General features: G+C 43.8%; 1 long non-coding RNA gene across 1 annotated transcript; it reads right to left on the reverse strand.

Moving 5' to 3' along the window:
- Nucleotides 1-593: 593 nt before the first annotated feature.
- Nucleotides 594-19,541, reverse strand: LOC140737462 (uncharacterized). Its single transcript, XR_012101160.1, has 3 exons — nucleotides 19,335-19,541; nucleotides 7,641-7,727; nucleotides 594-936 (listed from the first exon to the last, which is right to left on the reverse strand). It is a non-coding gene; the product is annotated as an uncharacterized lncRNA (long non-coding RNA).
- Nucleotides 19,542-26,046: the final 6,505 nt, after the last annotated feature.

The raw sequence follows: 26,046 nt of genomic DNA on the forward strand, positions 1-26,046 counted from the left end.
ACAGCAGCAGGAAAAGAAACCGCAACCATGATCATTAGGCCTAGATGGAGCGGATGTGCAGAACACGCTTCCAGAGTGGGGAGTCTAGGTAACACTAACCACTAACCACAGTGTTGATCTGAACCCTCCCACCATCAGATTTCTCAATGGCCCATTAACTTATGAACTCTATCTCACAATTCCTTTTTTCCATTACTTATTCTTTTTTGGGCAATTAATAGACTATTTTAAAATGTGTTTCACTGTACTATTACCATAAAGTAACAAAACTGATAATATACTTGATTCTGATTCTCCTCTAACCCACCATTGAGCGTGTCTTCAAGGAACGCTGTCGCAGGAAAGCAGCATCCATCATCAAGGACCCCCACTGTCTAGGTCATGCTCTCTGTTCACCACTACCATCAGGAAAGAGGTGCAGGAGCCTCAGGTTTTAGAACAGTTATTACCCCTCAACCATCAGACATCCACCATAACTTCACTCACCCCTACAATCTATGGACTTACTTTCAAAGACCTCTCATCTCATGTTCTCTATATTTATTGTGTATTTATCTATTGTTATTATTATTAGAAGTTGAGTAGTCCTTATCCAAAATTCCAAATTCCAAAATCTGAAAACCTCCGAAATCCAATTTTTTTTGAATGCTGATATGATGTCACAAAATGGAAAATTCCACAAGGCATAAGGAAGGTCCCCAGCCAATGTCCAGGTCTCTGCCCACCACGGACAGTTCTGAGAAGTGACTTCACATATGTAGAGCGGGTGGCTGCCGGAAATTGTTGGTGGATATGAAGCCAATTGCAGCACTGGAAGCCGGTAACAGACGCGGTTGGGGGCGGTCACTCAGCTGCAACAGCCTGTGGAGGACCTGGTTCCATCACGCCAGACTGTGCTTCGACCGTGGTCTGTTCACTCTGTGAGCTTCACACCACCTGCATATGGAATGAAAATGGATTTTGTGTTTAGACCGGTCTCATCCCGATGGTGCCTCATTATATAAATGCAAATATTCCAAAATCCAAAATCCAAAGCACTTCTGGCCCTAGGCATTTCCAATAAGGGAGGCTCAATGTGCATTATAATAATTTTTTTTCTGTATTTGCACAGTTTTTTTTTTTTTTACACACTAGTTGAAAATCTATCTTGTTGTTTGTTGTTTTTCAATGACTTTGCTGTGTTTCTTTGTATTTACTGTGAATGCCCGTTAGAAAATGAATCTCAGGTACATATGATGACGTATGTGTACTTCGAAAATAAATTAACTTTGAATTTTGGACTTTGCTTTAACCTATCAGACACAACTGAGTAACATACTAAAGAAGACAGAACAGACGGAAAGGTTTCTATTTTCATACAAAAATATCTTGCAAACGTTTTCTCTGAAGCACTGAACAACCAACAAAAAGTGAACTCTCTCACAAAGTAACCACAAAGGTACAGACAATTGGATTTGCTTATGGATTTCCACAAAGGTACAGACAATTGGATTTGCTTATGGATTTCCACAAAGGTACAGACAATTGGATTTGCTTATGGAGTTCCACAAAGGTACAGACAATTGGATTTGCTTATGGATTTCCACAAAGGTACAGACAATTGGATTTGCTTATGGAGTTCCACAAAGGTGCAGACAATTGGATTTGCTTATGGAGTTCCACAAAGGTACAGACAATTGGATTTGCTTATGGAGTTCCACAAAGGTGCAGACAATTGGATTTGCTTATGGAGTTCCACAAAGGTACAGACAATTGGATTTGCTTATGGAGTTCCACAAAGGTGCAGACAATTGGATTTGCTTATGGAGTTCCACAAAGGTACAGACAATTGGATTTGCTTATGGAGTTCCACAAAGGTGCAGACAATTGGATTTGCTTATGGAGTTCCACAAAGGTGCAGACAATTGGATTTGCTTATGGAATTCCACAAAGGTACAGACAATTGGATTTGCTTATGGAGTTCCATATTGAAACTCAGCTCTACAAAGGGCTAATAGCTCAGTAAAATGGTTCACTGGTTATTAAATAAATTTGACAATTTTTCATGGAAGAACATCTCAGGAAGATAAGACAAACTTATTTTACCTTAGGGTGGCGAGGTGGAGATACGTCTACACCAAAGCAGGTGTAAAGTGCTCCTTCCCTCCACTAGCCTGTAGGTCACCCTTGGGCAAGGTGTAGCACCTGCTTAGTACCAACCCCCCCTCACCCCCTGAACAGAGTCATGTGAAGCCATGGGAGCAGGTGGTGGATGGTCGTATGAGCAGCCAGTGCATATCACATGTCTCTTAGTATCTCTCCTTTCAGTTAGTCCTGATGAAGGGTCTCGGCCCGAAACGTCGACAGTGCTTCTCCTTATTGATGCTGCCTGGCCTGCTGTGTTCCACCAGCATTTTGTGTGTGTTGTTTGCATATCACATGTTCTGGTTATGCGACCACTGACGCCAGGCAGACAATCTCTGAAGAGTATTAATAATGGCTGGGCTCAATTCATCTTGTAAAGACACAGCCCAAAGGAAGGAAATGGCAAACCACCTCTGTAGAAAAGTTTGCCGTGGTCATTAGACCATAATTGCCCACGTCACATCTGGATGGTCATATCTGGAATGATGGAGATTGAGGCGGGATCTGATAGGGGTTTTGGTTGCCATGGTACTGCAAAGGCTTGCTCAATTCTGTTACAGCTCCGGGTGTTGGAATTTGGAGTTCAGTTCTGGTGTCCTCTGTAAGGAGTTTGTAGGTCCCTCCCTGCTGTGTGTGGGTTTTCTCTGGGTGCTCCGGTTTCCTCCCACATTCTAAAGACCTGCCAGTTAGCAGGTTGATTGTTCAGTTGTAAGTTGTCCTATGATTAGGCTATGGTTACATCGATGGGTTGCTGGGCAGTGCAGCCTGTTCTGCAATGTACCTCTCAATAAATAAATAAAATAAAGAAGATGGTGAGGGGCATAGATTGACAGCAGGTGTCATTTCTCAAGGCCAAAATCCCTAATACTCGAGGGCATCTTTGTAAGATGAGAGGGGTGTAAGTTCAACGATCAAGTTTTGTACACATAGAGTGGTGGGTGCTGCTTGGGGTGGTGGAGGAGCTAGATACCATAGAGGTAATTAAGAGGTTCTCAGAGGGGCATATGAATGTGCAGAGTATGAATGGCCATGGAGAGTCATTTCTCCTGCCAGGAGGAGGGGCAAAGGTGGGTTACTGGCTCCTCTTTGGGCAGATGGGGCTCATCAGCCATGGTTGGCAGCTCATCCAGAAGGGAAGCTTTGGTCTCAAACCCTGCGGCTATACGCACTCATGTGGAAGGCTTCAGGAGTAAACCCCAGGGAAATGTCCGGAGCTGGAGTCCCTAAATCGAGTTCAATGTTGACTAGCAACTCCTGTGACGCCTCTTGTGCAAAACTGCCTCGGTCTCTGCCATTCCTTTGGATTCACCGGCTGCGCAGACAGGGGGAGCCTGTAAGAAGTTGCTCTCCATACTGTACTTCCCCCTCCTTAAGGTTGAGGTACAGGAGCCTAAAGACACACACTCAATGATGTAGGAACAGGATCTCCCACTCTTCCATTAGATTTCCAGACGGACAATGGACATGAACACTATCTCACTATTTTTTTACCTCTCTTTTGCAGTATTAATTTAATTTAATTTTTATATATATTTATTTTTGTAATTTATATATTTTTTATTATTATGTATTGCAATGTACTGCTGCCACAAAAGAACAAATTTCACAACATATGCTGGTGATATTAAGCCTGACTCTGATTCCGACACAACTTTACAAATGTGGTTAGTCAAGTCGACACTAAAATGTTAAATTCATGCCTGTTTCTGGTTGTAATAAATGGATCAGAGTGTTTACATGTGGAGTCACATGAAACACCAAGGGTTAAATGGCTAGATTTATGTCCTGGGGTTATTTTGGGGATTCAGAAATGAGAAATAACAAGGAAATGAAAACATTTGATAACTGATAATGTACAATAATTGGAATGTGTCCTTGTTATCCAAATAATCCTCTTTATTCAATAATGTTGGATCCAACTGTTTGTTGATATTTTCTTTGCAGTTTAACAAATATTTGTCTGCTGTTTAGTACATTTCCTGCTGGCCACAGTATGTATATGCAGCTGTTTAGTGTATCTCCTGGAGGTCACAGTATGTATATGCAGCTATTTAGTATATCTCCTGGAGGTCACAGTATGTATATGCAGCTATTTAGTATATCTCCTGGAGGTCACAGTATGTATATGCAGCTGTTTAGTATATCTCCTGGAGGTCACAGTATGTATATGCAGCTATTTAGTATATCTCCTGGAGGTCACAGTATGTATATGCAGCTATTTAGTATATCTCCTGGAGGTCACAGTATGTATATGCAGCTGTTTAGTATATCTCCTGGAGGTCACAGTATGTATATGCAGCTATTTAGTATATCTCCTGGAGGTCACAGTATGTATATGCAGCTATTTAGTATATCTCCTGGAGGTCACAGTATGTATATGCAGCTGTTTAGTATATCTCCTGGAGGTCACAGTATGTATATGCAGCTATTTAGTATATCTCCTGGAGGTCACAGTATGCATACACAGTCATTCAATGTGTCCCCCAGTGTCACATTTGCAGGATTTTGGAAAACTCTGGAAACTTCTCTTGATATTGCGTTATTTGAATAGGTGCCTTCCGATTGGCTGATTCTTATCTGAAGATTTGAATGGAAATTTTATATAGAATAAAAAGAGATGATCATGTGGCAGTGGCATTTCCTTTCCTTTCTACTTCTCTCTTTATGAAAGGGTTATCATATGAGGAGATGTGGGGGCAATCTCATTGAAACCTATTGAATATTGAATAGTTTTTCCTATAGTGGAGGAGTCTAGGACCAGAGGGAATAGCCTCAGAATAAATGGACTTCCAATTAGAATGGAGGTGAGGACGAATTTCTTTAGCCAGATGGTGATGAATCTGTGGAATTCACTGTCATTGGCAGCTGTGGAGGCCAAGTCCTTGAGTATATTTAAGGTGAAAGTTGATAGGTTCTTGATAAGTCAGGGCACGACATGTTACGGGGTGAGAGCAGGAGAATGAGATTGAGAGAGAAAACTGAGCTCTCTCATTGTCCAAATGACAAGTTCTGCTCTTACCTCTTGTGGTCTTGTGATCTTGACTCAGTAGACATCCATGACTGTCCGTTTTCAACTTGAACCCTCTGTTGGTTGTGGTCGACCATGTATGATCATACCAGCCGTCTACCATAAGACCATAACACCATAAGATATAGGAGCAGAATTAGGCCATATGGCCCATCAAGTCTGCTCCACCATTTCATCATGGCTGATGCATTTTTCCTCTCAGCCCCAATCTTCTGCCTTCCCCCATATACCTCCATATGCCCTGACCAATCAGGAATCTTTCGACCTCTGCCTTAAATATACATAAAGACTTGGGCTCCACAGCTGCCTGTGGTAAAGAATTCCACACATTCACCACTGTCTGGCTAAAGAAATTCCTCCTCATCTCCATTCTAAAAGAATGTCCCTCTATTCTGAGGCTGTGTCCTCTGGTCTTTGACTCCCCCACCATTGGAAACATCCTCTACGTGGCACACAAGCCAGGGCAGTACGATATAGAGAGCAAGTTGATGACCATGTAGCAGGCGTCCCCCTCTCCACACAGCTGATGAACCCAAAGGAACGGCAGAGACCCATATAACTTGGCACCAGCAGCATCGCAGGAGCTACCAGCCACATTGAACTCAATGTAGGGCTGCCTTAGGGACTCCGGCTCCAAACTTTTCCCTCAGTTTACTCCTGAAGGCTATCCTATGAGTGGGTATAGCTGTTAGGCAGTGGATGTTTGAGATCAGAGTCTTCCTTCTCCTAGATGAGCTTATAACCATGGCTGATGAGCCCCATCTTCCAAAGCAACTGGTTTTAACCTTCCTTTGCCCTTCTCTTGTCAGTAGATATGATACTGCTGGGCTTAGTAGCTAGGCCACACATGAAGGGCAGGAGCTGGATTTGGTTGTCAGAGGCTATTTGAGATGTACGTCATTGGGATCATTTAATAGATACTGGGAGTTGCTCCACACAACTTCCTAAGGAACCTTCTTTGTTCTATCAATGCTCAATAAAATGATCATGAAGCAATAAGTTTTGTGCCTCTTTCCTGACTTCCAAAAGAACCTTGGATTAAGTACATCAGAATAGAACAATAACAAATTGAAACATCAGGAAAAATATTCTTCCAGTGACTTGCTCCCCTCAGCTGCAAAACACTGCTCCAAACAAATAATCCATCTGCAGTAGCCTCCATCAGAGAAGTCAGCCAAACTTCGGTCAATCACTTCATGCCGCATTTCATGGGAAATATAAATAGAGATTTTAGCGATTAGCGATATGATCTTTATTTGTCACAAGTACGCTCTCCTTTAGAGGACATGTGCTAACACGAGAGGCTGAATAAACTTGGGTTGATTTTCTGGAGTGGTGGAGGCTGAACGGAGTTCTGATAGAGGCTTACAAGACAGTGAGAGGCATAGGTAGAGTGGATAGGTCAGTGGTGGGAAAGATGCTGGAGGCTACTGCAGATGGATTATTTGTTTGGAGCAGTGCTTTGCAGCTGAGAGGAGCAGTCCATCACGGGTAAACCCTGCCAACCATCGAGAGCACCTACATGGAGTGTTGTCACCAGAAGGCAGCACCCATCATCAGGATCCCAACCACCCAAGCCATGCTCTCTTCTTGTTGCTGCCATCAGGAAGAAGGTACAGGAGCCTCAGGACTCACAGCACAGGTTCAGGGACGGTTATTACCCCTCAACCATCAGGCTCCAGGGGGCTATGGTCCCGGTGCAGGTTGATGGGAGTAGGCAGTTTAAATGGTTTCAGCATGGGCTAGGTAGGCCAAAAGGCCTGTTTCTGTTCTGTATTCTTCTATGACTCTATAACTCTCGAACAAAAGAGAATAACTTCACTCATCTTCACTCACCCCATCACTGAACTGTTCCCACAACCTATGCATTCACTTTCAAAATCTCTTCATCTCATTTTCTCAATATTTATTGTTTATTTATTTATTATTATTATTTCCATCTCCTTTTATTTGCATAGTTTGTTGTCTTTTGCACACTGGTTAAATGCTGAAGTTGGTGTGGTCTTTCATTGATTCTACTGTGGTTATTATTCAATTATGGATTTATTGAGCATGCCTGCTAGAAAATGAATCTCAGGGTTCTTTGTCCTTTGTTAATAAAGTTGCTGTGAGTTTTAAATAGATAACTAGATACTCAGTTAAAATGTAGTTTGTCTTCTTTTTATATACCTTTTTGACTATTTCCATTGAAACCTCGGCTAACTGCGGCAGTTCCTTAAAAATGTGTCAGTTAACCAGAATACACTGTTATATTAGGTAGAGCGGCACTGTAGTCTTCAAACAATGTAACGCGATCCTTTCATTGTTTAAGAATGCAGTTCTAACTCTTGCAACAATGTTATTTTTGACTCCCGAAATGGCAGAAAAAGATAACGTACTGGGTGTATAACGTTATTAAATGTAAGCAATGTATCCAATCGTGTCTACTGACTGAATCATTAGACTTCCAAGGATGATTGACTCGTGGAATAGCAATGGTCGGACTTACGTTTCTCTGAAAATCTGTGGGAAGGAGTGGATTTGGAGCATTTCCAATGTCTATTGCTTCACAGAAGATTCTTTTGCCAGATGCAGCCTGCTGGGAATGATGAATATTAGAATAGTTAAGGGTTCAGAACAACTCCCACGCGTATACACACACACACACACACACACACACACACACACAAACACACACTCTCTCTCTCTCTCCCTCTCTCTCTCTCTGCCTCCCTCCCTCTCTCTCCCCCTCTCTCTCTCTCTCCCTCTCCCTCTCCCTCTCCCTTTCTCCCTCTCCCTCTCCCTCCCTCTCTCTGTTATGAATTGCAGAATAATATTTGGGGAAACCTCCCCACCACCCTTCCCTCCTTCCTGTCAGTGTCATGTCAATTTCATTCATGTTTCTTGAAAACGTTGGTCGACACCATCTCTCAGAGCTTCTGTTAATTAACGATGTGTACAAGCCACACACCGCAGGGCTCCCCACCATCAGCACATCTACATGAAGCACTGTTGCAGGAAAGCAGCGTTCAGCACCAAGGACCCCAGCAGCCAGGCCATGCTCTCTTGCCGCAGAAAGAAATACTGGACCCTCAGGACCCACACTACCAGGCTCAACCATCAGACTCCTGAACCAGAGGGGTTAACTTCACTCAGCCCAACACTGAACCACTTCCATAATCTATGGACTCACTTTTAAAGACTCTTCAACTCATATTTTCAATATTTATTGTTTATTTATTTATTGTCATTCTTTTGTTTGTTGTTTTCTTTTTGCATTTGCACAGATTGTTGTCTTTTGCACATTGGTTGTTTGTCCATAAGACCATAAGATACAGGAGCAGAATTAGGCCATTTGGGCCATCAAGTCTACTCTCCCATTTCATCATGGCTGATCCAATTTTCCTCTCAGCCCCAATCTCCGGCCTTTTCCTGTATCCCTTTATACCCTGACCAATCAAGAATCTATCATCTCTGCCTTAAATATACATGAAGACTTGGCCTCCACAGCAGCTTGTGTCAAAAATTCATCACTCTCTGGCTAAAGAAATTCCTCCTCATCTCAGTTCTAAAATGACACCCCTCAGTTCTGAGACTGTGTCCTCTGGTCTTGGACTCTCCCCCCATAGGAAACATCCTCTCTGCATCCACTCTATCAAGGCCTTTCATCATTTGATAGGTTTCATTGAGGTTACCCCTCATTCTTCTGAATTCTAGTGAATACAGGCCCAGAGCCATCAACACTCTTCATATGACAAACCATTCAATCCTGGAATCATTTTTATGAACCTCCTTTGAAGCCTTTCCAGTTTCAGCACATCCTTTCAATGATAAGGAGCCCCAATCTGCTCAAAATACTCCAAGTGAGGCCTCACCAGAGCTTTATAAAGTCTCAACATTACATCCTTGCTTTTATATTCTAGCCCTCTTGAAATAAATGCTAACGTTGCATTTGCCTTCCTCACCACAGACTCAACCTGTGAATTAACCTTCAGGGAATCCTGCACAAGGTCTCCCAAGTCCCTTTGCGCCTCTGCTTTTTGTATTTTTTCTCCATTTAGAAAATAGTAAACCCTTTCAATTCTTCCACCAAAGTGCAAGACCATTTACTTCCCAACACTGCATTCTATCTGCCATTTCTTTGCCTACTCTCCTAATCTAAATCCTTCTGTAGCCTCTCTACTTTCTCAAAATTACCTCCCTCCTCCTAACTTCATATCATCTGTAAACTTTGTAACAAAGCCATCAATTCTGTCATCCAAATCATTGACATATAATTTAAAAAGAATCGATCTGAGCACAGACCCCCGTGAAACACCACTAATCACTGGCAGCCAGTCTCTTTATTCCTACCCTTTGCCTTCTGCCAATCAGCCACTGCTTTATCCATGCTAGAATCTTTCCTGTAATGCCATGGGCTCGTAGCTTGTTAAGCAGCCTCATGTGTGACAACTTGTCAAAGGCCTTCTGACAATCCAAGTAAGCAACATTAAGCTATTCTCCTTTGTCTATCCTGCTTGTTATTTCTTCAACAAATTCCAACAGATTTGTCAGGGAAGATTTTCCCTTGAGGAAACTATGCAGACTTTGGCCTATCTTATCATGTACGTAAAAGTACAGGTGTCTCCTGCTTTACGAATGTTCACTTTACGCCACTTCGCTTTTACAAAAGACCTACATTAGTAACCTGTTTTCGCATCACAAAGAGGATTTTCGCTTTTATAAAAATTTTTCCCATATAAATTAATGGTTCTTTGCTTTATGCCATTTCGGCTTAAGAAAGGTTTCATAGGAACACTCTACCTTTGTAAGGGGGGGGGGGCACCTGTATACTCCACATCCTTGAAAATCTTCCCAACCACTGAGGTCAGACTAACTGGCCAAAAGTTCTTCTGTCTCTTTCCATTCTTGAAGAGTGGAGTGACATTTGCCCATCTTGCTGTGCGTGGTCTTTCATTGATTCTATCTTGTTTCTTTTCATTTACTGTGAGTGCCCACAAGAAAATGTTTCTCAGGGCTGTATTTGGTGACATATATGTTCTTTGATAATAGTTTTACTTTGAACTTTGAATTCTCCTTTCTGGGACAGGGTGGTGTCACCAGGCACCACTTGCATGTTGCTTTAAGAACAGATTTTTGCTAAAATACGTTAACTTTGCCAAACGCATTACGTTCTGTGATATTAATCTCTGGGGTTGGTAAATTCCTCTTACTCAAGTAGAAAGAATGTACCGTTTTTAAAAAAGTTTGCTACTTTATATTGAATCAACATGGAATTCCAGAGGCTCATTGGCTGACCACAACCGTCTGATGCTGGTGTGTCTCCTTCGTCAGCTCTCATTGGCTGAAAGTACATCACAATATTTCATAGCTTTATGTGGGGTTACTAGAGTTCAAACTCCTGTTGTGGCTTCTGCTTGTGTAAGTTAAAATATTTTATTTCCATTGCATTAAACCTGACAACCGTCAGGCTCCCGAACCAGCATGGATATCTTCACGCCCCTCAACACTGAACTGACGTCACAAGCTACAGACTCACTTTCAAGTATTCTAAAACTCACACTCTCAATTTTGTGCACAATTTGTCCTCTCTTTCACATTTGTTGTTAGTCAGTCTTTAGGCATAATTTTCATAAATTCTATTGTATTTCTTTATTTTCCTGTAAATGCCTGCAAGAAAATGAATCTCAAGGTAGTATATGGTGACATACTGTATAACTACCTTGATAATAAATTTACTTAAACATTGACCTCAAACTTTTACCATGCCTCCCAAAATACACGCTGTATTGTACACGCTGGAATTAAGGAGATTGACAGGGGATCTGATTGCAACATATAAGATTATTAAGGGATTGGACAAGATAGAGGCAGGAAATATGTTCCAGATACTGAGAGAGTCCAGTACCAGAGGGCATGGTTTGAGAATAAGGGGTAGGTCATTTAGGAAAGAGTTAAGGAAAAACTTCTTCTCCCAGAGAGTTGTGGGGGTCTGGAATGCACTGCCTCGGAAGGTAGTGGAGGCCAGTTCTCTGGATGCTTTCAAGAAGGAGCTAGATAGGTATCTTATGGATATGGGGACAAGGCAGGAACTGGGTATTGATAGTAGATGATCAGCCATAATCTCAGAATGGCGATGTAGGCTCAAAGGGCCGAATGGTCTACTTCTGCACCTATTGTCTATTGTCTATAAAATATTCTGCAATTCCTCAGTATTATCTATTAACTAGAGCCACAGAGTCATTGAAAAGTACAGAACAAGAACATTATCATTGTCCATCTGGTGCATGTTGAAACATTTAAATTGTCTACTCCCATCGATCTCCACAGGGACCAGAGCCCTCTATGCCCCTCCCATCCATGTACCTATCCAAACTTCTCTTAGATGTTGAAATCAATTTGCATGCACCACTTGTGCTGGCAGCTCGTTCCACACTCTCATGACCCTCTGTGTGAAGAAATTTCCCCTCATGTCCCCCTTAATCCTCGCCTTTCTCCTGTAACATATAACCTCTAGTTCTAGTCTCACCCAACCTCAGTGAGACTCAAAAAGCCTGCTTGCATTTACCCGATCTATACTCCTCATAATTTTGTGTACCTCTGTCAAGTCTCCCCTTAATCTTCTACACTCCTGGGAAATACAGTCTTATTCAATCTTTCCTTTACACTTTTATTTGCACTGGTGTAGGGTTCTTCTCGTACTGGAGAGGGAGGGAGAGGCCAGGTTGGGAGATGAAGCCCCTCAGTGACTGTAGCAGTACACCACCCCAGGGGGCCTCATGAGTGGCAGCATATGCAACGGGTTCTGCTGAACTGCGGCACATCAGGACCAGTACATCTTGGCCCAGTAAAGCGGCTGGACCAATTAGGCAAAATTTCATGGAAATAGTTAAAAAGTTATAAAAAAAGACATGCTAAGTAACAATTTATGTACTTAAATGAAATACAGTCAAACACTATCAACAGCACTACAGTACTATAAAACTGTGTATTGGTTGCTAACAGTTACCAATGGAGGAATTCATCCAGTGTTCACGATGAGCAAAGTCAGTACAGACATTAGTAGTCCGTAAGTAATGAAATTGTCCCATTTTCACTCCTGGCCATTTCTGGCATCTCCAAGTCTGAATGCTTGAAACCGCAGTGAGCAAAACAGTTCTGAATTGTCTTCCTGCTTATTTCTCACCAATTATCAGTGATAAAAAGCACTGCTTTTTGAATGCAAACATGCACAACTGAGGCTGTTTAAAAACTGTTTTCTCAAAGCATGGTGTCGTGTCTCATGGCCACACAAGTTCACACAACTGACTCTAGTTAGAAACTATCGGCAGCAGTCTCCTGTCCCGTTTAAGTGCCACAGGGTCCCAAACAGATGAATCAGTCCCTGTTATGTTCTTGATTAGTTTTTGTTCTTTAAGAGAAACGGTTCCCTGATTACCTGATGACTCAATTAACTGGAATCCACTGTATTCTGGAATCTCCAATATTTCAAATTTCTCCTCTAAGGACTGGCGTGGTGGAGAGGACTGTGAGCTCTTGGGATTCCCATAGCGATGCCGTCTGGAGCTTAGCTCCTGGTAGAATCACCCACGGTGGAAAGATCAAGGAGTTGGTTCCAGTAAAAGAGTGATCCAACCAAGACCGGGCTGGTGACGCTGGCAGAAGATGATGACGCATCACAGAGGCAGTGAAGGGTCCCCAGTCATCTTGTACCCTATTCCACTGGACCCTGACCCCATTGTCAAGGACTGTGTGGTGGCTGCCTCCCCACATTAAACAAAGTCACGCACAGTCGTTCTCCATTCCAGAAATTTACCTTCACATCTCGGATATGTGGACCCTGGATTGGTCCCCACAGTCTACTGAGGACCCAGCCAAAGAGAACCCCTTAGGAGAACATCATCCTTGGCCCGAGTGATTGCACTACTGCTATAGTAAAGTAACAACAAGCCCCACCCTCCCTTTTCTCAATGCTTGCCAACAGGGTCTTATGGCTGTTCACATACTGCAGTCTGAGAAACGTGTGGGATGGGGTTTGTTGAAAATACCTCTCCACTTACATAAATCCTCCTCAGACACAATTTTATTGCAATAGCTAAGTCACCCGATACAATTGTCTCATTCACACCACAAAAGGCAAGGCAGCACCATATTTGAGAAGTGTGTCACTGTTTGCTTCATTTTAACTTTGGATCACAGAAGGCCTGATTAACAAATACATCTGAAAGGAGTGTTACGTTCCCTGGTGATGCTGAGGCTTTATGAGACATTGGTCAGACCACATTTGGAGTATTGTGAGCAGTTTTAGACCCCTTATCTAAAAAAAAGATGTGTTGCTATTGGAGAGGGCCTAGAGGAGGTTCACGAGAATGATTCCAGAAATGAAAGGGTTAACCTATGAGGAAAGTTTGATGGCTCTGGACCTGTACTTGGACATTTTACTTATTTAGAGTTACAGTGTGGAACTGTTATGGTCTTTTCTGGCAATCTCTCACCTGGCTATTTACCTCAGGAATTGGGGCTCAATCCCCTCATTTAGTTTCCAATCATTCCCAGGTTCCACTAACTACACACACCTGCTTTCCATCAGCAAATGCAGGATAAAACCCTGTGACCACAACAAGGAGCTGCCAGTTTGTTGGTTGACTCTGGTGTGAGTAACCTTGTTTCATGGTTCTTAGGACTACCAGTTCTAAGTCTAGCATTGCTCCTGGATACCGATTCCATGCTCGCTACGTCAAGTATGCCTCCCGACTTTACCTCTGTGCCTGTGTTCTGCACTTGGGTTTGTCCGCTGCCTCGCTTGTGTAACAGACAGGCCCTCCCTGCCCATGAGCCACCCTGCCCAACACCCCTTGACAACCCCAATGTAACCCCTGCCTAATCATGGGACAACTTACAATGACCAATTATCCTACCGCCTGATACGTGGGAGGGAACTAGAGCACCCAGAGAAAACCCACGTGTTCCACGGGAAGGACGTTCAAGCTCCTTACAGAGGATGCCAGGATTGAACACTGAACTCTGATGCTCTGAGCTGTAACAGTGTTGCGCTAACTGCTGTGCCACTGTGCCGCCCTTTATACATTGATGAGGGTAGAGTGGCGGATGTGGTGTATATGGATTTCATTTGATAAGGCTCCCCATGGTAAGCTCATTGAGAAAGTCAGGAGGCATGGGATCCGGGGAGATTTGGCTGTGTGAATACAGACTTGGCTCACCCATAGGAGGCAGAGAGTGGTACTAATGGAGTGTATTCTGCCTGTCGTTTGGTGACCATATGTGTCCCAAACAGATCTGTAGGGTTCTATTCTGGGAATCCTGCTCTTTGAGATTGTTTTAAATGACTTGGATGAGGATGAGGAAGTGGAAGGGTGAGTGTTTGACAGATCGGGGTTGGGTTCCAGTGACACTGAGTGTGCTGTTACTTCACAACACTGGTGCGTCATAGCAAAGGGGAAAGAGATCGTCGGCTCATCAGTCTGATTTCACCACGTGGGGAGGGGGTAGAGCAGTCTTGGAATTCTTAGTAGATCTTTATAATTTATTATAATTGATGGACTGACAGTGCAAGCATTTACTTTCCATCTGAAACTGGCTGGGAAATGAGTAGTTTGCTGGAAGACAACCACATTGGTGAGCCTGAAGTCATTGATAAGTCAGATTCAGTTAATCATAAATGACTTCCCAAAGGACATTAATAAATCAATAATTGCTTGTCCCATGATCAGTGACTTTATGTTTCTCATGACCAAGACTTAGAAACTCCAGACTTATTTAATTGTTTGAGTTTAAATCCCATAGATACTGTCTGGGGACGTGAACTTTGGCACTGCCTCAATGGTCAGGATGCTGGCCTCATGTCCAATAACTCAAATCTTCTGTAACTGTCACTGATTGTTGTTTGAAACTCATTATACATCTGGGATTCTGAAATTCTCACAGTCTTATCAGAGTGGCATTTCACATGCAATAAAAAGTGTAAATATTACTTATATATTTTATATGCATAAATACTGTATATCTATCTATCCGGCTATATAGGTACATATGTATACAATTTTCTATCTATCTGTACACACACATCTTACATACACACATTCTCTGTTTTACTTCCCGTTACACTGCTGGGGTTTAGGGCAGCAATGAAGACCCTCCATCTCTGGTGGTGTTCAGGGTTTCCTTCATTATGCTAGTAGCTTCCTCTGGGCTTTCACTGTCAGTCATGCAAGTCCCGGTTGGAGACTCAGGAATACTTTCACACTCAGATGTAGAAGGAACCTTCATGCTGTTTCCATAACAAATTTGTTTTCACCAGTCAGGGTTGTTATCCCTGAGCTGAACCCCCGAACCTGAGGACTGGTGGACTCTCAGCCTGGCCTCTGCCCTTTGACCTGTTTGGCAAGGGTGACCCCACCAAGAGCCAAAGCACAAGGCCTTGACTGCAGGTCTCCAAACCTTATGACAAACCTATGGTCCTCTTGGAGGACATCACACATATATTCACTTTATTAGGCACACCCGCACACATCCAGAGACTCAAGAAGGCGGCATCCCTCATTAGCGACCCTCACAATCCAGGACATTACTACCATCAGAGAGCCTGAAGACTGACACTCAACTTTCCAGGAACAGTTCCTTCCCCTCTGCCATCAGATCTCTGAATAGGTCATGAGCCTATAAGCACTACTTATTTATTTTCTTATTATAACTTTATTATATATTTTTGTATTGCACTGTACTGCTGCTGCAAAACAACAAATGTTATGACATACACTCAGTGCCATTTTATTAGGTACACCTGTACATTAATGTGGATATCTAATCAGCCAATCACGTGGCAGCAACTCAATGCATAAACGCATGCAGACATGGTCAAGAGGTTCAGTTGTTGTTCAGACCAAACATCAGAATGGGGAAGAAATGTGATCCGAGTGACTTTGATCATGGAATGATTGTTGGTGTCAGACAGGGTGGTTCGAGTATCTCAAAAACTGCTGAGCCCCTGGGGTTCTCACACACAACAGTCTCCAGAGTTTAGAGAATTGTGTGAAAAACAAGACAAAAATCCAGCGAGTGACAGTTCTGTGAGTGAAAATCCTTTGTTAATGAGAGAGGTCAGAGGAGAATGGACAGACTGGTTCAAGCTGACAGGAAGGTGACAATAACTCAAATAACTACACGTTACCACAGTGGTGTGCAGGAGAACATTTCTGAATGCACAACACATTGAACCTTGAAGTGGCTGGGCTACAGCAGCAGAAGATCAAAAAATACACTTAGTGGCCATTTTTTTAGGTACAGGTGGGATAAGAGCAGTGAGAGGAAAATTTTCTACAAACAGCCAACATTTCCAACTAGAAATTAAAAAATTAGAGCCATTTTGCATCAAGGGTTATGTAACAATGTAGGGTTTTAAAATTTTCTATAAACTAAGAAAACCAAATTTGGCAGAAGTTACTTTCGGAGTGAATTATTTTTGAACAATCTGCTGGCACAAATTGAACCTGTACTCACCGGAGTCTAAAAGATTGAGGGGGATCTCTTTGAAACCTAAGACTTCTATCAAGTGGATGTGGAGAGGATGTGGGGGAGTTTAGGACCAGAGGACACAGCCTCAGAATAGAGGGATGTCCAGTTAGAACAGAAATGAGGAGGAGTTTCTTTAGCTGGAGGAAGATGAATCTGTGGAATTCAGTGCCAAAGATGACTGTGAAGGCCAAGATGTCGGTTATATTTAAAGTGGAGGTTGACAGGTTCCTGACTAGTAAGGGTTATGTGGAGGAGGCAGGAAATGTGGTTGAGAGCAGTGCCACTATACTATAATAGTTAACTAGATGCTATTACAGCTTGGAACATTGGAGTCTGGAGGTCATTTCCTGTGTCGTCTGTGAGAAAGTTTGTGCGTTCTTCCCGTGTGCACGTGGGTTTCCTCTGGCTGCTCCGGTTTCCTCCCACAGTCCAAAGACGTACCGGTTAGTAGGTTAATTGGTGATTGTAAATTGTTCTATGATTAGGCTAGGGATGAACAGTAGTGTAATGGTTAGCACAACGTTTTACAGTACCAACGACCTGGGTTCAATTTCTGCCGCTGTCTGTAAGGAGTTTGTTAGTTCTCCCCATGACCTCCCACAATCCAGAGACGTACCAGTTGGTAGGTGAATTGGTCATTGTGAATTATCCTGTGATTAGGCTGGGGCAAATTAAGGAATTGCTGGAAAGCATGGCTTGAAGGGCTGAAGAGCCGGTTCTGCACGGCATGCAATAAATACATAAATAAACAAATAAACGAATAAATAAAATAAAATCAGGGGTTGGTTGATGAGTGAGACAGGTCACTGAGCCGGAAAGCCTGTCTGCACTGAATCTGGAATAAAATAAAATTAAAAAAAGAAGCATTTATGGAATGGCAGACCAGACTCGATGGGCTGAATGGCCCATTTCTGCTCCTATGTCGTATGGATTTATGGTCACTATGGATTAGAACTTGCAAGGAAAGGTCGACAATTCAATTCAACTCTGTTAGTAGTTCTCAGATCAAACACGTTCAGGTTGTTGATTCCTGTTCAAATGTAGTATGTGGGTCACAGCGAAGACTGCATTGTTTAAAACTGATTTCTGTTATGAATGGAAGATTAAGTTGTGATGTAATTGGGAGGATTGAGCTGTAGAGAGACTGAGCACAGAAACAGGGACCTCGGCTCATCGAGTTGATGTCAATCATCAACACCCATATATATTCCGCTGACGTTAACCTTTCTTAACCACTGCTCACACTTTCAATTTCCTCCTGGGTTTAACCACACGAGAGGCAATTTATCTGACTGGAGTTGTGACATAGCCCAGTGCATCTATGGAAACCAGCCTCCCCTCCATGGACTCTGTCTGCACTTCTCAAGTTCCATTGTCTCTCAGCCATACATGAATACAGACAAAAGAAACAGCGTTACGCTGGGGCCAAGGGGCAAAACTCAGTACCAACAGTCACACACAGCATAAGACACACATCAGAAAGCAATAATTATACAGTCACACAACAGGTGTAACCCATGTCCTTGAGTCCATAGATGTTGATGGCCAGGACAAGCCTGCCACAGTCTGCAGACGAATGCAGTCCAGCAACTCTTCCCACCGGGTGAACACTAGAGGGCAGCACCGCCACCAGCATGAACACTGCACCACACTGCCTCCAGTGTCACCTCTCCTGGGCAGGTGCAACAGGCGACTCCATGGCGCGAGGCCTAGTTGCCTCACTGTCTCAATGAAGCAACTAAGAGAATCACCTAGGAACAGAGAGTGGTGGATCCAGCCCAGTCCCCTCCATTGAGCGCATCTACAAGGAGTGCTGGCTCAAGAGGATAGCATCCATCATCAAGGACTTCCACCATCCAGGCGCTGCTACTACCTCCGGGTAGGAGGTACAGGAGCCTCAGGACTCACACCCACAGGTTCAGGAACAGTTACTACCCCTCAACCATCAGGCTCCTGAACTAGCAAGGATAACTTACCTCACCTCAACTCTGAACTGACTCCACAACCTATGGACTCACTTCCAAGGGCTCAACAACTCTTGTTCTCAGTATTGCCTTTTTCATTACCTTTTTACTATTTGTCTTCTTTTTCATCTTGCCTTGTGTATTTATGTTTGTTTTTTTCATAAATTCGGGTCTATTTCTTTAGCTTTCAAAGTTCAAAGTAAGTTTGTTATCAAAGTACATATCTGTCACCATGCACAACCCTGAGATTCATTTTCTTGCAGGCATACTCAATAAACCGTTATAGAATAATAACCATAATAGAATTAATGGAAGACCCCATCAACTGGGTGTTCAAACAGTGTGCAAAAGCCAACAAGCTGTGCAGGTGAAAAAGAAAGAAATAATAATAATAATAAATATCGGGAACTTGAGATGAAGAGTCCTTGAAAATGAGTCCATGGGTTGTGAGAACAGTTCAGTGATGGGGTGATTGAAGTTGAATGAAGTTTCTCCACTGGTTCAGAAGCCTGATGGTGGAGGGGTAATAACTGTTCCTGAGCCTGGTGGTGTGGGTCCTGAGGCTCCTGTACCTCCTGCCTGATGGTAGCAGCGAGAAGAGAGCATGGCCTGGGTGGTGAGGGTGGTGGGGGAGGTCTCGGTGATGGATGGTGCTTTTCTGTGATAATGCTCTGTGTCGATGTGCTCAAAGGTTGGAAGGGTTTTACCTGTGACAGGCTGGGCCGTGTCCATTACATTTTGTAGAATTTTCCATTCAAGGGCATTGGTGTTTCCATACCAGGCTATGATGCAGCCAGTCAATATACTCTCCACCACACATCTGTAGAAGTTTGTCAAAGCTTTAGATGTCGTGCCGAATCTTCACAAATTCCAAAGGAAGTAGAGGCACAGTGTGCTTTCTTCATATTGCACTTAGACGCCAGGTCCAGAACAGGTCTGTAAATGAAAATACTGTAAATCTCAAGGTATTATATGGTGACTTATGGGTTATGTATTTCGACAATAAATTTTACTTTAACTTTGAGATGCAGCCATTTAGACTGTTTGATTGATCTTCATTCGGATTACTCTGGTAATCTTAGAGCTTGAACATCAAGGAAATATTACCAAAGATTAATCAGTTCACTTGCAATCAGAAAACAAGCCAGAGCTACAGACAGGAAATGCTGGAGGAACACAGCAGGTCAGGCAGTATCTATGGAGAGGAATAGACAGTTGACGTTTCAGGCCGAGACCCTTCATCTGGACTAGAAAGGAAGGGGGAAGAGGCTGGCGCAAGGAAGTGGAGGGAGGAGGAGCACAAGCTTGAAGGTGATAGGTGAAGCCAGGTGGTTGGGGGAGGACGGATGAAGTAAGAAGCTAGGAGGTGATAGGTGGAAAAGGTAAAGAGTTGAAGAAGAAGGCATCTGATAGGAGAGGAGAGTGGACCATGGGAGAAAGGAGGGGCACCTGGGAAGGTGATAGGGAAGTGGGACGAAGAGGTAAGAGGTCAGAGTAGGGAATAGTAGAAGAAGGAAGGGGACGGGGAGGGCGAAAGAAATTACTGTGGGTTGGAGAAATCAATGTTCATTTTATCATTTTTTTTTGTCAGAATATTTATAAAGAACCGAATGTCAATTTCTTGGAAATCCTCTCATCACTTAAGGCAATAACAACTTCAAAAGCACACTCTTCTATATTTCCTCACCTATCTGCTGGATGAATATCACTGGTAAAAACCTAACGGTAAGATTTCCTGGAAATTGTCAGTTAATTACCTGAAAGGATGTAGTCAGGTTCAGTTTAAATCTTTTCCCCTTCGGTGATGGAGTTTCACTTGGTGGCGGGGGGGGGGGGGGGGGGGGGAATGCAGTCTTTTCATGCAGCTTCTGTGTGGTTGACAATGTCCCAGGTGCCATCAATCTACAGGACATGATACACAGGGGCTTGCACCCTAGTACTGTGTTCTGTGAGACTGTGTTTACTACAAACCTATCAGAATCAGGTTTATTATCACCGGCAAGTGTCGTGAAATTTGTTAACTTAGCAGCAGCAGTTCAATGCAACACATAATCTAGCAGAGAAAATAATAATAATAAATAAACAAGAAAACCAATTACAGTATACATATATTGAACAGATTAAAAAAAGTGCAAAAATCAGAAATAATGTACATTAAAAAAAGTGAGGTAGTGTCCAAGGATTCAATGTCCATTTAGGAATCGGATGGCAGAGGGGAAGAAGCTGTTCCTGAATCGCTGAGTGTGAGCCTTCAGGCTTCTGTACCTCCTACCTGATGGTAACAGTGAGAAAAGGGCATGCCCTGGGTGCTGGAGGTCCTTAATAATGGACGCTGTCTTTCTGAGACACTGCTCCTTGAAAATGTCCTGGGTATTTTGTAGGCTAGTATCCAAGATGGAGCCAACTATGTTACAACCCTCTGCAGCTTCTTTCAGTCCTGTGATGCAGCCTGTCAGAATGCTCTCCATAGTACATCTGTAAAAGTTTTTGAGTGTATTTGTTGACATGCCAAATCTCTTCAAACTCCTAACGAAGTATAACTGCAGTCTTGCCTTCTTTATAACTACATCTATATGTTGGGACCTGGTTAGATCCTCAGAGATCTTGACATCCAGGAACTTGAAACTGCTCACTTTCTCCATTTCTGATCCCTCTATGAGGATTGGGATGTGTTCCTTCATCTTACCCTTCCTGAAGTCCACAATCAGCTCTTTCGTCTTACTGACGTTGAGTGCCAGGTTGTTGCTGCGACACCACTCCACTAGTTGGCATATCTCACTCCTGTCCTCTCATCTCCATCTGAGATTCTACCAACAATGGTTGTATCGTCAGCAAATTTATAGATGGTATTTGAGCTATGCCTAGCCACACAGTCATGGGTATATAGAGTGTAGAACAGTGGGCTAAGCACACACTCCTGAGGTGCACCAGAGTTAATCGTCAGCGAGGAGGATATGTTATCACCAATGCACACAGATTGTGGTCTTCCAGTTAGGAAGCTGAGGGTTCAGTTGCAGAGGGAGGTACAGAGGCCCAGGTTCTGCAATTTCTCAATCAGGATTGTGGGACTGATGGTATTAAATGCTGAGCTATGGTCGATGAACAGTATCCTGATGTAGGTAGAAAAGCACAAAATGCTGGCAGAACTCAGCAGGCCAGACAGCATCTATGGGAGGAGGTAATAACTCTGGAATGCAGACCATGTGGCCCTGGGGATTTATCTGCCTTTAATCCCTTCAATTTACCTAACACCACTTCTCTACTAACATGTATTTCCCTCAGTTCCTCCATCTCACTAGACCCTCGGTCCTCTACTATTTCCAGAAGATTATTTATGTCCTCCTTCGTGAAGACAGAACCAAAGTAGTTATTCAATTGGTCTGCCATGTCCTTGTTCCCTATGATCAATTCACCTGTTTCTGACTGTAAGGGACCTACATTTGTCTTGACCAATCTTTTTCTTTTCACATATCTATAAAAGCTTTTACAGTCAGTTTTTATGTTCCCTGCCAGCTTTCTCTCATAATCTTTTTTCCCTTTCCTAATTAAGCCCTTTGTCCTCCTCTGCTGGACTCTGAATTTCTCCCAGTCCTCAGGTGTGCTGCTTTTTCTGGCTAATTTGTATGTTTCTTCTTTGGACTTGACACTATCCCTAATTTCCCTTGTCAGCCAGGGGTGCACTACCTTCCCTGGTTTATTCTTTTGCCAAACTGGGATGAACAATTGTTGTAGTTCATCCATGTGATCTTTAAATGCTTGCTATTGCATATCCACTGTCAACCCTTTAAGTATTTGCCAGTCTATCTTAGCTAATTCACGTCTCATACCTTCAAATTTACCCTTCTTTAAGTTCAGAACCTTTGTTTCTGAATTAACTATGTCACTCTCCATCTTAATGAAGAATTCCACCATATTATGGTCCCTCTTACCCAAGTGGCCTCGCACGACAAGATTGCTAACTAACCCTTCCTCATTGCTCAATACCCAATCTAGAATGGCCTGCTCTCTAGTTGATTCCTCGACATGTTGGTTCAGAAAACCATCCCGCATACATTCCAAGAAATCCTCTTCCTCAGCACCCTTACCAATTTGGTTCACCCAATCTATATGTAGATTGAAGTTACCCATTATAACTACTGTTCCTTTATTGCACGCATTTCTAATTTCCTGTTTAATGCCATCCCCAACCTCACTACTACTGTTAGGTGGCCTGTACACAACTCCCACCAGCGTTTTCTGCCCCTTAGTGTTATGCAGCTCTACCCATATTGATTCCACATCCTCCAGGCTAATGTCCTTCCTTTCTATTACGTTAATATCCTCTCTAACCAGCAATGCTACCCCACCTCCTTTTCTTTCCTGTCTATCCCTCCTGAATATTGAATATCCCTGGATGTTGAGCTCCCATCCTTGGTCACCCTGGAGCCATGTCTCTGTGATCCCAACTATATCATATTCATTAATAACTCTCTGCATATTCAATTCATCCGCCTTGTTACGAATGCTCCTCGCATTGACACACAAAGCCTTCAGGCTTGTTTTGACATCACTCTTAGCCCTTATACAATTATGTTGAAAAGTGGCCCTTTTTGCTTTTTGCCCTGGATTTGCCTGCTTGCCACTTTTACTTTTCACCTTACTACTTTTTGCTTCTACCCTCATTTTATACCCCTCTGTCTCTCTGCACTTGTTCCCATTCCCCTGCCACATTAGTTTAAATCCTCCTGAACAGCAGTAGCAAACGCTCCCCCTAGGACATTGGTTCCAGTCCAGCCCAGGTGCAGACCGTCCTGTTTATACCGGTCCCACCTCCCCCAGAACTGGTTCCAATGCCCCAAAAATTTGAATCCCTCCCTCTTGCACCATTTTTCAAGCCACATATTCATCTGAAATATCCTCCTATTTCTACTCTGACTAGCACGTGGCACCTGTAGTAATCCAGAGATTATTACCTTTGTGGTCCTACTTTTTCGTTTATCTCCTAACTCCTTAAATTCACCTTGTAGGACCTCATCCTGTTTTTTACCTATATCGTTGGTACCTATGTGCACCACGACCACTGGCTGTTCATCCTCCCATTCCAGAATGTCCTGCAGCCGCTCAGAGATATCCTTGACCCTTGCACCAGGGAGGCAACATACCATCCTGGAGTCTTGTTTGCGGCCGCAGAAACGCCTATCTATTCCGCTTACAATCAAATCCCCTATCACTATAGCTGTCCCACTCCTTTTCCTTCCCTCCTGTGCCGCAGAGCCACCCATGGTGCAATGAACTCGGCTGCTGCTGCCTTCCCCTAATGAGACATCTCCCCCAACAGTATCCAAAACAGTTTAGGAGGGAGATGACCTCAGGGGACTCCTGCACTACCTGCCTACTGCTACACTGTCTAGTGGCCACCTCTTCCGTTTCTGCCTGTGTAGCGTTTACCTGCGGTGTGGCCAACTCACTGAACGTGCTATTCACGACTTTCTCAGCATCGCGGATGCTCCAGTATGAATCCAATCGCAGCTCCAGACGCTCAATGCAGTCTGCCAGAAGCTGCAGCTGGACACACTTCCTGCACACATAGTCGTCAGGAACACTGGAAGTATCCCTGATTTCCCACATGCTGCAGGATGAACAAACCACGGGGCCGATCACAGCTGCCATGACCTACCCAATACTTGCCTCAACTTTTGAAACTTTCTCCTTTGAAAGGAACTTACCCGGCCTTACCTCACTTGGAGTGAAGCTCGTCCTCAGCCTCTGCTCGCTGAAGCCTCTCAAGACAAACTCTGTCTCCTACTCTGTCTCCCTCTACTCCATCACCCGCTCCTTCTAACTGTTCTCTTTAAATAGTCCCGCTGCCTCACGGTCCGACTTACACGCGCTTGTGCAGTCGTGCCCCCATTAAACTGCCGAAGAAAACTGCGTGGCTCCTCTTTAGAGAGAGTTCCTGGGAGTTCACATGATGGATGACCTCACCTGGTCCCTTAATATCACCTGCCTGAACAAGAAGGCCCAGCAATGCCTTCACTGCCTCAGAAGATTGAGGCAAGTAAGGCCCCCCTACCACCCTGCCATCTCAACCCCACCACCCTGTCATCTCAACCCCACCACCCTGCCATCTCAACCCTACCACCCTGCCATCTCAACCCCACCACCCTGCCATTTCAACCCCCTACCACCCTGCCATCTCAACCCTACCACCCTGCCATCTCAACCCCACCACCCTGCCATCTCAACCCTACCACCCTGCCATCTCAACCCCCTACCACCCTGCCATCTCAACCCCACCACCCTGCCATCTCAACCCTACCACCCTGTCATCTCAACCCCACCACCCTGCCATCTCAACCCCACCACCCTGCCATCTCAACCCCACCACCCTGTCATCTCAACCCCCTACCACCCTGCCATCTCAACTGCATTTTACAGGAGCACCACTGACAGCATCCTGACAAGTTGCATCTCCATCTGGTGTGGGAGCAGCCGAGCATCGGACTGGAAGACCCTACAAAGGACTGTGAGAGTGGTTGAGAGGATCACTGAGGACTCCCTACCATTCAATGGGGACATTTACCAGGAGGGCTGTGTAGGCAGAGCCCTTAGTATCATGATGATCCCAGCCATCCATCCAGCATCCTCTTTGATTTTCTACCATCAGACAGGAGACTCCGATGCATTAAAACAAGAACGGTCAGGATGGGAAACAGATTCTTCCCCCAGCCATTAGGCTTCTGAACTCCTTGCCGCAGCGTATTTGAAGTGTCACTGGTTACTTACAATATTTAATATTAATGCACTTCAGTTTGTTATTCATGTGTGATTCACCTATAGATTTTATCCTTACTCTCCCGAGTTGTGTGTTATTGTACTTTACACTGAACTCTGCACTCCGACGTCCAAGTCCTAATGGGGTCACACCAGCCACCATGCTATCGTGGAACCCTGGCTGGATTTCTCCAGAATTCTGTCCGTGTTACTCTGGATTTCCAACATCTGCAGAGTCTCTTGTGTTTCACTGCTCTGGTCCTGTACTCACTGGAGTTTAGAAGAATGATGAGGAATCTCATATTGAATATTGAAAGGGCTAGATAGAGTGGTAATGAAGAGGATGTTTCCTACAGTGGGGGTGTCCAGGACCAGAGGGCACAGCCTCAGAATAGAGGGATGTCCCTTTAGAACAGAGATGAGGAATTTAATTAGCCAGAGGAAGGTGAATCTGTGGAATTCATCACCACAGACGGTTGTGGAGGCCAAGTCATTGGGTATATTTAAAGTGGAGGTTGGTAGGTTCTTAGGCATCAAAGGTTATGGGGAGAAGGCAGGAGAATAGATTGAGATGAAAAATCATCAGCTATGATTGAATGGCAGAGCAGAATTGAAGGCCTGAATGCCCTAACTCTGCTCCGATGTCTCATGATCTTATGGCTTCCA

The sequence above is a fragment of the Hemitrygon akajei genome, chromosome 13, assembly GCF_048418815.1.
Source record: "Hemitrygon akajei chromosome 13, sHemAka1.3, whole genome shotgun sequence".
Lineage (NCBI taxonomy): Eukaryota > Metazoa > Chordata > Chondrichthyes > Myliobatiformes > Dasyatidae > Hemitrygon > Hemitrygon akajei.